We start from the raw sequence: 12141 nt of genomic DNA on the forward strand, positions 1-12141 counted from the left end.
CCCCCCCCCCCCCCCCCCCCATTATGTGGGCAATCTGGGATTTATCTAGTCCACTGCTGCCTGATGACTAATATGGCAAATCTCCTCTGTGGCTTCTTACATTCTGTCCTCAGCTCAGGTGAAGGGAAGACCAGAAGGTCTTCCAGTGAGCAGGGTGGATAGGAAGGTTCATGACATATGCAGCAGTAGCATTTAGACCTCTTCTTCCTCCTGCATGTCCTAAGGTATGCTTTCCACATTGTTGTCATGCATTGCTTGGTTCTGCTAGATCAGGAAGAACATTTAAATAACATGCAAATTTAAATTTAGCTAATTTGGAATGAAACTCTAGATGTTCCAACTAATGGTGCTAGATCACTCAACGAGGAGTGATCAACTACATTGACAGCCACGTGACAGAGATGCAAGGACAACATATTTTTAAAGTCACAATGGGATGGTTCTTTTTAAACTTTTGTCAGTCACATTGATGCACTAGTAATTAATACTACATGTGAATGAACAATAATAATTATTATGCTCTGCAGTTAGAAGTTCCAGTGTTTTTTGTTTATTTAATAATTTTCTGGAATAGTTCACAGACATTGGCTCCTGTTGTCCAAATATTTCATTTAGATTCATCTTTATAGCTGTTCTGAAATGTAACTGGTCATCTGGCCGAAACCAGAAGGCAGCCAATTAAATTCACAGGAAAACATTAATCTGAGCCGAAGAATTCACAGCACATGTGTGCAATCATTCCTCCTTGTACACATCCTTTCTGTTCTGCCCCTGCTCCTTTTCCTCCACCTCCCAACCTCACTTCTTGTTTCACGAATTGAAGGAGAATGTGCCAACTCTAACAGCACTGTCCAAGGGAGAGGAAAATTAACACCAGCTTTGCTTTTGTGCATTCAGGACCCGGTCCAAGAAGGCCACTAGAGTGAATGTGAGTTTTTCTCCAGCTTTTACCAGGCCTGGGATCCGGCCCAAGTGTTGTATTTCTAACACATATCAGTGCAGAGTGTGAGGATGGAGGAGGCAGGAGACAGGCTTCTGGGTGGTAATGAATGGATGCTTTGAAAGGGAGGAATGAAGTGAAGAGGGAGGGCTTGCAGGAACTGGAAAGGAGGACAGTGAAAGTTAGGAAGCTGGCAGTAGGAGCAGAGGTCTAGGACCATGAGGACATGCTCTCTCTTGGGCTAGCCTCCCTATTCCTCTGCTGCCAGTAAACATCTGTTAAAACCCACAGGAAATGTGTGTTTCTTGTCTCCCTCTCACTGTTGGTTCATTCTGCAAAAAGTATCTCAGCTCTGCTGCAAACTTCAGCCAGGGAGAGATGTGCTGTGGCTGCAAGGGGGTCATGTTCTTCCAGCAAGCCAAGCTGGGGTCACCCTGTTTCCATCTCCTGGCATTTCAGGACAAAAAGGAGGTGATTTTTTTTCCAAGGAAGGGATTGCATGAAAAAACAGACTTATTTTAAAAGGGTATCCTGGTGACAAATTCGGGCATTTTCCAGCTGGGAAATACTAGAAAGGATGTTGCTTGCACTCTCATATTGGAAGACAGTAGTAAAGCAGAAACTAGTATATGAGTGGTAAGTAAGGTGGGGATATATCAGGGGTAATTTCATGGTTAAAGTGCTTATTTAATATTCATGGCAAAAAATGATTCCACCCATTGCCTGTGCCACAACGCTGCTAATTAATGCTGGGTCCTAGGTTTCCAAAATTATTTGATTTGAGCTTAAAAGGTATTATAAAAGTGTTCCACACATAGGAGAATCAGATCCTGACTGCTGCAAGACCTGCAACTTTCTGGGCATTCAGTTTCTCATCTTAAACTGTGAATAGTTATATTGCAGTCTTATGGGTGACAGGTTTCATGGGATGACATTTCAGCCTCTCTTGGGGTTAGAAATGATCTGCATATGCAAGGACAGCTGAGTGTAATAAAGTGCATAGATTAAATATATCCGTGTATATATATGTATACATGCATGTATGCTTATGCCATATAACACACGTACACTAAATCATAAACTATACTATCCCATCCATAAAAGTCTGTGTGAAAAAAGGGATTCTGTCATAATAATACCGTGATTGCATTTGGCACATTTCAACACCCTTATTGATGGACACGAGGAAATTAGATTGAACAGGGAAATGTATTACAATCTCAACACCAGAGGGAGCCCATCTGGGATGTCATCCACTTAACAGCAAAGGCAGTAGACTTTATTCTGAGTATATCCTCCAAATATTTCTTTTTAATCCGTGTCATGTATTTGTGTGTACGTGCGCACACTCACACTGAGCTTGTATCAATCACCACAGATCCACACCACTTACATGCATGTGTGTATGTGTGTGTGTAACCAAAGTTGTGTGATGTAGTATGCTTTATGCTTTTTGTTTTGATTTTGTTATTTAATTCATAATTCAGTTGAGATCTGAGATACAAATGCTAAGTAGTTTTTTGGCTTGATGTCATACAAAGTTTTAACACAATGCTTTTGCTTATGGCCTCCCGCCAATGTGTATGCCTTGCACGTCATTTGTGGATGCTCTCAGGAAAGAATGTGCAAAATTGCATTTATTTTTTGGCATTATGGTTGTATGAAAGCTACTTTAATGTTCATTCTAGGCCAGCAATTCAAGAAAAAAAAAAAGTTATACTACTTGAATTTTATAAACAAGAGTTTAAACAGGGCTGTTTTATGTTATTGTTACTTACATTTTACAATGAAGAGGCAACATACTGGTCATCAGAAGTCAAACTCAACTTTTGCTTTCTCACAAATGTGTAAGTTACACATATGCTGAAAGCTTTTCTCACTGTTGAACCCAACTGCTTCTGAGAACAGAAATGTAAAATGCAGTAACGTACTGTATACAACTCTCAGTTAGTTAGAAGTTTTGCCGTTGATTTCAGAGGAAACAGGATGAAGTACAAGTGTGAAAGACTATACGTTGGGCAAAAACTACCTAGACTGTAAGTAAATGTTTAGGGGCATTGGCTTAGTTTTCACTTTGCAGATGTGAAATGCCTGTCAGTAGCAGCTTTCCGCCTGATGTTCTTTGTAGTATTACATGAAAAATATGGTTCTAGCAACCACTCTTTCTACATAAATAATTGAGTGTTCTAGTAGTTCAAAAGGAAGATGGATGGAAGCATAAATGCCTTGGCTGTGTTGATCCATGTTCAAGATCTGACAATTAGTGTTTGGGAGTTAGATGTGGACCTCAGTCTGGATATACCTTCTCCATTGCAGAAACCTCCCTCAAAGGCCACAGCAGCAGCTGACTTGTTCCTGCATTTCTTGTTCCTGTCATGACTGGTAGCATAAGGAATGCAATCATTGCTGAGAAACATCACTGCAGATGCTAGTGATAGGTGAAATTTTGGGATAAGTTTGATAACTAAAAGGTATAAATATTCAAAAACTTGGTCCTCACAGCTTTGTCCTGGAAAACTCTTGTCTAAAAGGAAAAGAGAAAAAAGTGTCCAGGATCTTTGGGTTAAAGCTCTATGATGCATCTCTATTTACAACCCAAAGGGATCAGCACCTTCTCATCTTTGGGTTTTGGCTGGTGCAAAGGAACATTGCTATAAAAAACAACAACAAAAAAGCAAAGAGAGGCTGCCCTAGTTTACAGCTGTCTGCAGGCTTCTTTGCAACTTGAAAGCAGGCAGGGCTCATAGCTTTCCTACATGCATTTCTTCTTCTTTCCAATCCATCCCTTGTTAGAAACCAAGGCTTAAAGGAAAGAAAGGGGATGGCTTGAGGTGATCCCAGTCACAGTTAGTTCATTCTCCTCCCAAGTAGCCTAAAGAATCCACACCACAAATGAAGGCTAATAATAATATCAGTTTTGTCTGGTGACATTGATATGATAAATACCTGCAAAAATTGCAATAAATATTGAGGTCTGAGAAATACATTGAGTGGTATATGAAATGAAGTGTCCTTTGAAAACAGGGAATGGCAGAAAGCACTGAGGTAGAGTGGACCATTGTCCTGGAGAGGAACAGATGATGTGCTAGAATGTCTATTAACCTTTACCTCTATCAATAGGCATTTATTCAATTGGTTTGGAAGTGATTTTTAAATGTGAATATAATTAATTATATCAGAAGAGTAAAGGAGGTAAGCAAGCATTTTGCTTAAGTACAGCCTATAGTGATTATAAGATTGGATAGCTGTGTTAACTTGAGATTTTAAGCTACAAACACTGACATTAGATTTTCCTGTAAACAGAAGAAAATTTCAGCTCGAGTAATGTCAGGTATACATAAAGTCGGAGGAAAATATCTTTGGTTATACCAGTTGAAGAAATGATTGGAATATTTTTGTGTAGTATGGAAAGGACCAAGATTTCTTTTTTTTTTTTTTTTATTATTATTATTTTTTAATCTAAAAACATTCCTGCATCTGGTAACTCTAGTTTTCATTACTTCAAGTGAGGTATTTCCAATAATAGTTGAAAGTGAAGATTCATGCTAAAAGAAATCTTATGGGAATGTTTGTTATTGTCTCATTTTCTAAGTACTTATAAACAAAAGGATTTGGAGTCAAATGAAAAGCTAGACATTTGTGTGCTTCTTCTGAATTTCCAAGCTGGATATGCATGTCATTTTAAATAATATTATTACTTTGATCTTCTTAATGTTTGATAGCTTTACAGTTTTCTAGCTTCCTGTCCACCAGACTGCTTTCTTAAGTGGCTATTGCTGCTTTCTGTGTAGCTTTACACTAGGTTCTTTGAGCAAACAGTTTAAAATCTCTCTAATCAATACAATGTTAAAGATTTTGCAGTCTTTCAAGAAAAGGAGAGACTTATTAAGAGATAAAACAACAACAACAAATAAACAACAACAACAAAAAACACCATCACTGATGGTTTTTAAGAACCCATTGAACAAGCAGGAGCCAGTAATGCCACCTGTATTTAGGCAGGGAAGTGTTGCAGGTAATCTCTGGAGATCCCTTTGATTCTTTGAATACTTTCAATTGCTTTAAAATATAAATAAAAAGTTACAGCCCGTTAATTAATTTATTTATATATATATACATTTTTTAAACAGACATCATTTCTAGAATTCAGTAGGATAGCTAAAAATTTGTTTGAATGCACATCATGTTGCTACATTGCATGTGTTTATTTGTTTTAAATAACTGCCGAAGAAAATCTTTCCCTTGGTATTTTTGTTTAATGATGTTGACACCCCCATTAAGTCCTTTGTTATTGTGCCAAAGGATTAACCTTTGGTAATCAAACACAAAGCAGAAGAGGTTTTGTTTTCACTCAGTCTTTACTGTTCTTTACCAGGTGTCTGCAAGTTGGACAGTACAGGAAGACAGGCCAAGAAGGCCTAAAAGCCTCTCAATTCTGGATACAGAAACAGCAATGAAACACAACCTGAGAGATTGTTATGTGCTGTAATAACAGTCAAGCACATAAACAGCCTTCCAGGCTTCTTGTACAAGAGTTCAAGTCATACCGAATCAAGAGCAGGCCAGCAGGAGAGGATGCACTAGCCATTAGCAAAAAAGGGAGTTAACAAGTGATGAAGTCAGGAATGTGCTGATGTCTCTAAGTGGAATGAGGGGGATAAAGAGTGGGAAGCCACAGCTTCGCAGAGATGAAGCCACTGTTGAGTTAATTAATTGGGGTGGGATGTCTGCACACTGAGGGGAGGAAGGGAGCTTCATTTGGTATGTGTCTGAGTTTTAAGCAGCAGTTACAAGGGATTGTGGAGCTTGGGGAAGGACAGAAGTGTCGGGCACAGCTCATGCTGGCAAGGAGCCAAATAAACTTGTCAGATATTTGTGAAAATGGGCTGCAGCTGCTAGGGCTGGAAGAGCTTCACTGTGCAAGCAGCACGCTGGGCCTGAGTGAGACCCTGCGCTGGCTGCCCCCTGGCCTGACATGTCAGATGGGATGCCTTCTGAGGAGAAGCCACGTGCCTGTTCCAATGTGCTTGCAGAGTTAGAATATGCCTCTTCCCCCCACCTTTTGGCTGTGCCCCAACATCCAAGTAAGCAGTTTCTGTCTAAAGACAAAGCAAAGGAGTTAACTGCGATGAGCAAGTAGTAGAGCTACTATCAAGGAGTAGAGCTGACTGCTTTGTTTGACCAAAAAGTAGTGGATGCTTGCCTTGCAGACAAGCGTAGTGTTGAAAGGCTTTGAATGTTCTTTCAGTCTTATACTCTTTCTCCTTCCTCCTCTTCCCTTTCTCTCCTAAACCTTCAGAAACTTTACACTGATAATCTATAAACTTTATCCCAGAGCTTAATTTTAGTGATATTCCTAGTAAGTTTTTGGGAAAAGAAAAGAGAATTTTCAAAACTGATTTATCCAGAAATCTGACTACCTATCTATATATATAGATATAGATTTAAAAATAAATCTGTCCATAGAATTACTTGGATTAACAGTCTTAAATGTATATTGTATCATCACCTCAATATTGTATTGTAGTTTATTTTATTGTAGTGTACTGGAATGTTGGGAAGGAAGGAATGATCTGGGGAGACAAGAAAGTCATGAAGATATTTTTTTTTTTCTTGTGGTCTGCTTTAATAATATCTGGAAAACAAAATAATTATAGATGACATGAGTTTGACTTTTAAAAATTTTATATTGTATTTTTTTATTTTTTTAGCTATTAATGTCCAATCTTTAATATTTTTAGATGGAAATATTATTTTGGAGAAGTTCTAATATGTTTTCCTGGTCTCAGGTAAGCGCCACTAAAGTACAAGTTTTAACCTTCCTTCTATCAAAAAATATCTGTTGATTTTCAAGAGAAATAAGAAAGTGAAGGGTGTTAGGCTGTTTTTGCTTTTTCACTCACTAGTTTAGTCCAAGATATTAAAGTAAAGTGGCATCAAGGTTCTAAAAACAGGTATCTGTATGCAACATTCATTTTGTGCAAGTCTGGAAGTGTTTTCATAGGTGGCTCTGCTCATCCTAAGGGTTCACATCTCTCAATTGCCCCTGTGAGCAGTTTGATAGATACTCACCCTGCAGAAAAAGAACAAAGTGAACTGAAGGCAAAGGAAAGGAATATTTTTCCATTTTAAAAATACAAAGTAAGCACAAAGTAAGTCAAAAGGAGGGTTGAATTCTGCTGTTATTCAGTGGTCACTTATTGCAGCTATTTATGAACATTTACAAAACCCTAAGTATATATCAGGAACTTTACAGACTGTGGAGATGAGTCCTGACATTGGACCCTCAGCTGGGATATATCAGAATACCTGATTTACACCAGCTTACTTTTGGATGAGACTCAGATGTTTCACCTCAAACCTTTGTCTGGCCCTGAGAGCTACTTTGTACATTTATAAACTTATCTAAATGTGACTAATGACATTTCCACATGTCCATCATCATATGCGTTCCTTCTCTCTTTCAAACCTGCTCAAGGTGGAGGAGGGGAAAATATAGGAGAAAGGCTGCCTGCCTTTTCTGTCTAATCTGCAGAGGGGCACAGTCAGGAGAATATGGCTAAACTTCTCTGACCTTCTTCAGAATGGAAAATAAAAGAGGATCTGGATGCAGGAGCATCTGCATTCACTTTTCCTTTTCCTTTTTCTTTTTCCTTTTCGTTTTCCTTTTCGTTTTATCCTTGAACTGATGTTTTTATCTCCATTTTCCCCTCCACTCCATCATGCAAAGAGTTATTCCAAAATCACTTGGCAACCATGAGACAAGCTATTTCCTAACCCTCAAAATAACTCTTGTTTTGAATAGTTCCCAACTACTTAAAAATGCATCCACATGTATGTATGTTTTGCATGGGAAAGAAAACTTATAACAGAAATAAATACTCACAGTTAATAACTACTAAAATCCTGTTGCAACCATTATTATTATTTAATTTGGACTGGTTCTGTGTAGAGCCCTAAGCATTAATCAACATTTAATTGTGATATAAACTGTACAAGCACTAAGGAAACGGGCACTCCTAATCCCATATTTTTGCCGTGTAGGCAGAAAGGGTTAGTTTTGTAGACCCCAAGTTCAAGCAGGGAAGGGAATATTTTTCCTTGCTAAAGTTTGAAAAAGCCTTTTAAACACTTCTGGCTGTGTTCATGTGTAGTCACATGAACAGATACACCAAAGCTGACCTATACCATACAAAATAAAATTATGGGGATGCAAGTTGTCCAGTTTGTCTTGGCAACCTTGCTTCACTAAGTAATGAAGGGGCAGTGTATATTGTTGTGCAATTCTGGAGATACTGACTGGTATTCTTTATCTGCTCTTGGACTACCTGAGCCCAGTCTTGACATGCTGTTTCTTCCAGGAGTTGGTCAATAATTAGCTAGTAATTTCATTTACTCTACAGTCATACCTTATCCTTGCCATTTTCATTAAAAGGGAGACAACTTTGGTACTCGTCTCTGAAAAATTATCAGAGGCATTATAGCAGAAGAAATGACACTGGTAAAGCAGACCCTGGAAAAGAAAAAACATCTGTACTTTGCAGGAACAGCCTCAATTTCCAATTGAGGCTCATGTTTTTGAATCCATACATATGTTTTCCTGTCTTTTCTGATGAACAAGAATTATGGATAACCCCACCTATGCTTCCATAAAATGCCTCCCCTCTTCAGGGCAATAAGTGAAGGAGAGAAAATCATTGGTAGGAAATGATGATGTGATAAAAAGCTGCTGAAATTTCACATTTCGCAACTAATTACTATTTATTTCTCCTTAACCTGGCTCCTTCTACTTAAAGACAGCCCGAGGACTCCAAATCGTTTCTCTCTTTCCAAGTCGAGCTGTGGAAAGCTGTTGTTGTTCTCCTTGTTAACGTCTGAGTCCTAGCACCCTTTTTTGAATCCTGAAGAATTTCAAGAACTCCACACTGTTCAAGGAGAAAGAGACTTCCACATGTTTTAGGGTGTCCTTACAGGCACATTTGAAAATTAGCCTTATTATTGAGTTCAGCAGAGATCCAGCCTATAGATAATTAGTTTCTCTTTAGCTGCTTCCATTCAAATGACAAATCAAAGTACTTGTGTTATGCAACTGTTTTCTAATGATTTGCTAAGGTTATTTCAAGTTAAAACACAATGTAAGGTAGAGTTAACTAAGTAAAATAACAGACCAGGAAAAGCAGTATGTGATAAGCAAGTATTTTACTGTGATGCCTCAATGGAATGGAAAAGTTGAACCATTTGACCTTTGGAGGTCTGTTCCAACCTGAATTGTCCCATGATCCTAAAATTGTTTGGCTTTCTCATCCTGTCAGATTGTCTCCAAAATATAATGCCCATTTAATGATTTTTTTTTTCAATAGTTCTCAGAAGCCAGCACCTCTACTTGCCCTTGCCTTTCCCTTGTTTTCCAGCACTGTAAGTACAGCAGCAAACCCTTTCCCCTGTCTGCACATAACTTGGGCAAGGATTGGATATTTAAGGAAGATAACAGATTTGATGAAGAAATTCAGAAACACAAAACTGACAAATGAAATAAACAAGTTTATCGTATTTCCTGCATGGGAGCATAAAAAAGAAAGTTTAAAAGGAAACAACTTTCAAGCAACAGAACATGTAAAAACATGTGATTTAAATTAGTTTACTAAGTAAGATTTAAATATAGGCTTTTATGTTGGCTGGATGATATCTACCCAGTCCTTTAAAGATTCTGGACCATTTTCTTCAATGACAGAAATGATTTAACTTTATTAAAAAATTTATAATGTTAGTTAAACAAACTGAAATATGACAAAAGAGATAAAAAGAACAAAAAGAAAACCCCCAGAACTTAAATCCATCAACACCCAGCAAAGAAGCCTCAGACTATCACTCAGTCTAATCCATTAAAACTAACATCAAAATAAGTTAGAAATTAAGCAATACAGCTATCAAACCAAGACTAGGCCAATTATCAGTCTCCCTTCTTTGAACTCAGTTCTGGTTATGATGATTTTGCCTTCTGGAACTGCATCAAGCAGTGGTATTACATGACAGACACCAAGAGAAAACTCTTAATGAGCAGAATTCGCTTTCATTTCCCAGAAGCAGTAATTTCAAAACCCCATAGACTACAAATACAAGACATAAAAGAGGCCCTTTTTCAGTCCATCTTAGATTGTGAAGTATAGAGGAATGTAGCATGCATCTTTTCCTATTCCAGCTACATTAAGTGAAATGGGGCTGCCCTTGCTGTCCCCCAGCTGCTCATAACAACTCTTCTACTAGAAAGAATGCTTTTTTCAGATCTTCTGGTGACCCATCTTATGTGAACACTTCCCATGAAATAGGCTAACTTAACAATGATGCATATTTGAAACTACTAATTTTATTTTGGCTGTCCTAACCAGTTCTGGGTTAGGACACTTCACTGGTACAGCTTGCACCCTCCTATGTAGGACTGAGCATGGTTAGTGAGCTGATGGCAAGGATATGAGACTAGGTTGGAACTGCCATCTCTGTAGGGAACAGCTGAAGCTGTTCTGAAGTTGAACGTTGACTAACTGCAATATTATCTGTTTTGATGAGGATTTTGACTGACCCTGATATAGACCTGCAAAAATTTCACAACAAAACTTTAACAATTTAAAAAGACTGGGAGACTTCCCAGCTAGAGATAAATCAATAGCTAAAAGAAATCCAGAAGGCAAAACAAGAAGGAAGGAAAAATATGCAGTTCATGAACTCTGTCTTTCACAGTAGTTGAGATTCTTTTAAAATGTATCTTAGGCAAAAAAGTGACAATGCTGGCAAGGGTGTTCTGCTGTTGGGCCTACTACAAGTGAAGAGAGATTGGGCAGCTGTTGACGCAGTCCCTTTAGTGATACTTTGAACTTCTTTTCCCCAGGATGTCTGTAAAGAGACTGGGTGACAGCAGTGTTCCTTGGCTAAGGGTCTTCTTGGCCTTGTCCTAGTCTCTTACAAACAGTCCTTGGTCTGCTTGGCCAGAAGTTCCTGCAGACCTATGGACAAATCTGTCCCAGTGGGACAATGTGGGAACTATGCAACTTTATCTAGTCAGGTTCAAATGAGATTTCTTTGGTTATTGCCTATTTTGGGCAAATTCCTACTGAACCAAAACTTAGGAAGATTTTCTCCTTTTATAGCTGAGCATATATATCTGTGATCTTTCCCTCCAAATAGTAAAAATGTAGTCACTGAACACCCCCGTTCCTGAAGGAGCCAAGAAGGTTTAATCTGAGTGACAAGGTCCAGGGATGATAGTACGATGCCAGGTTATGTAAGGTCCAACTCACATATCCAATTAAATAGAGGGCTTTTGTCAACAGCTGACCATTTAAGGTTCATTTATCAGCAAAGATAAAAGTTAGCAAACTAGAGAGCTGACAATCATCTTTCCATTTGGAACACAGCAATGCATCAGGCAGCTGATCTTCTGGAGTCTCCCTCAGTACAGAAAGGCTACTTTAAAATTTCTAGGACGAAATGCAGTTGAGAAACAAATTTATCTCACCCTGGTGTATTATTGCTCTCACCATTTGTAATGTTCATTTCCTCTCCTGGAATCCTGATGTGCAGCAGCAGGTTACACAGTCCTGGCTTCTGTGAACCCATTGGCTTCACTTAGGATACACATCTTCATTTTCAACAATGTTGTCATGTTCCTTCCTAATCCAGGCCACTGTGTCTGCTTATTAACTAATAGGAGGTATTTCCTCAGGACAGTTCTTGTCTTCATTAGTATGTTTGCTGGTTTATCTCAGACCTGCCAAAATAAAGAATGCATAATAAATTTCAAAATAAAAGCCCTGGATTTTTTAAAACTTCCTCCTTGTAATGAAGAAGTAATGGCTATGTTCTTGACCTCTTATATTCTCTTTTGGAGGCACAGTTTGAACATGCCAAGAACTGGAACCAAAGCAGTCATTAACTAAGTAAGATTTAGTAACTTTAGCCCTTAAATGAGCTCAAAATATAACTTGCACTTTTGCCCCTCTTGTATCTGTCTTCCCCTCCAGGTGCCACACTTCTGTTTTGTGCCCAATAACTGAATGAGTCAGGCCAAAATTTAGCCCTTACTGGCAGTAATCTCAATAAAGGGTTCAGTGTACAGACTCACATACATAAAACAACAGGCAGCTTTTCATTTTTTGGATGCTAAAGCTTGTGTGGTCACACTGTATAATAAAAAAGCACTGTTGAAA

General features: G+C 38.4%; 1 long non-coding RNA gene across 1 annotated transcript in view; it reads left to right on the forward strand.

Annotated features, from left to right (window-relative positions):
* The first annotated feature begins 1278 nt into the window (after window positions 1-1278).
* The window catches only part of LOC137854227 (uncharacterized), a 76027-nt gene continuing 65164 nt past the window's right edge, over window positions 1279-12141 (forward strand). The window contains exon 1 of the long non-coding RNA XR_011095029.1: window positions 1279-1576. This is a non-coding gene — a long non-coding RNA (uncharacterized lncRNA). The remainder of the gene's footprint in view (window positions 1577-12141) is intronic.

Source organism: Anas acuta, chromosome 3 (assembly GCF_963932015.1).
Source record: "Anas acuta chromosome 3, bAnaAcu1.1, whole genome shotgun sequence".
NCBI classification, from domain to species: domain Eukaryota; kingdom Metazoa; phylum Chordata; class Aves; order Anseriformes; family Anatidae; genus Anas; species Anas acuta.